The following is a 1,677-nucleotide window of genomic DNA, read 5'->3' on the forward strand; positions in this document are numbered from 1 at the left end:
CTCACATGTGCTGCTGCAGCCCCAGCTCACTCCTGCTGACACAGGGTCCCCCACAGCTGCGGGTCCATCCTTCCTCTGGTGTGGCAAGACTACATTTTCAGGAAGCTGCTGGGCAGAATGAAGCAACTCAAAGCTCAGGAGAAGTGTCTACGTGCCTTTTAGGGTTAGGGTTTAACCCGGCACCCAGGGATTTCCCAGCATGCAGACAAAGGCACTGAGAGTTAGAGCAGAAGCTGGAAGGGTGAGTCAAGCCAGGACTCAGCACCCTTGAACCCATCCACAGCTCCCACTCACATCATCCCACACTCCCTTTTCGCATTTACTCCAAGCATCTGGAGCCCCAAGCTCCTGCGCCTCAACCCACGCCCTCGGTAACAGTATCCATTGCCAAGCCAGAATTGACTCTGGGCCCACCATGCCACTCACTCAGAGTCTGTGAGGAGTGAGCAGCGCACGAGACCGGAAACAGGCCAACTCAGAGGTGGGCTCCCCACTGCACGTCTTATCCGAAAAGATGCCCCTCAGTCCCATCAGTGTTGACTTTGCATTGCACCATTCGATTATTTCCTTCAGCTCTTCTTAAGACAAATGGCTGGCTGTTGGGAGACTGGCCAGGGTTAAGGTGGAGCCTCAATGTGGCCATTTTCACAGTCCCGGCAAAGCCCATGGTTGGTGCCAAACCTCACTGAACTGAATAGAACGGAGGAAAGCTAACCAACCCACCAGAATGATAATCACTAATGCTTATGGGGTGATCACACACCAAGACTGCTCTAAGTGTTTTATGTGTATTCATTTATCTTTACCTCATCATAAGTACTATTATTTTTCTACTTTATAGATAAGAAAACTGAAACAAGGTCGCAAACCACATGGTCTACAGGGGAGCCACCACTGCCTCCTGAAGAACCCCAGTCAGGAATCCCAGATTAATTTCCCCAGCATCCTGTTTGGAAACCACATGTCCACCCTGCAACTGTACCTGGCTTGTGTCCCACAAGGAGAAAGATGCAGGGGCCTCCAGAAGCTAAAGAGGTGGATATGGGTTTACTTGGGTTAATGTGGCCAGGGAGTCGGGAGACCTGGATTCCCGTTCTGGCTCTGCCCCTATCTGCGTGAGAATGGCCAACTGTTCCAACCATGAGTTCCACCCTCCTCATTGCTCAGCCACCAGGTTTCCAGGTCCCTCAGGCCCCTGCACATCCTCAGCTCTCTGAAGAACAGTGACTGGTGTGATGACAGGGCCCCTTCACAGAGCGAACCTGACAAAGAACTACTCACCGCACACATGAGCCTTAGAATGCACATGTCAGTGTTTTGGGAAATACGTGCTGTTTTGAAATGTGTCTGGGCCATGAGTAAGTTTGGGGGGAGACGGGATAGGAGCTTTTCTTCCAGTTAACGAAGTGAGGCTTCATGGAGGAAGAAGATTTTCTTAGTCACATTTCCTGTTTCACACTGACCTTTTAAAAGGAAACCCACAACTGAACCTGTGCTAGGGCTTGCTTACAAAACCTACCCACAGGTATAATAAAGATGATCTAAATAAAGCCAAGCTTAACCTGAATCAGTGGAAATAATAAGATCACCAAGAAGGGCTGATGGCCTGAGATAAGGGACATGGTGGTGCTCCGTAAACTGCAAATAGAAGTGACACGTGAGAGATTTAATGATTAT

This window comes from Theropithecus gelada, chromosome 7b (assembly GCF_003255815.1).
Source record: "Theropithecus gelada isolate Dixy chromosome 7b, Tgel_1.0, whole genome shotgun sequence".
NCBI lineage: Eukaryota > Metazoa > Chordata > Mammalia > Primates > Cercopithecidae > Theropithecus > Theropithecus gelada.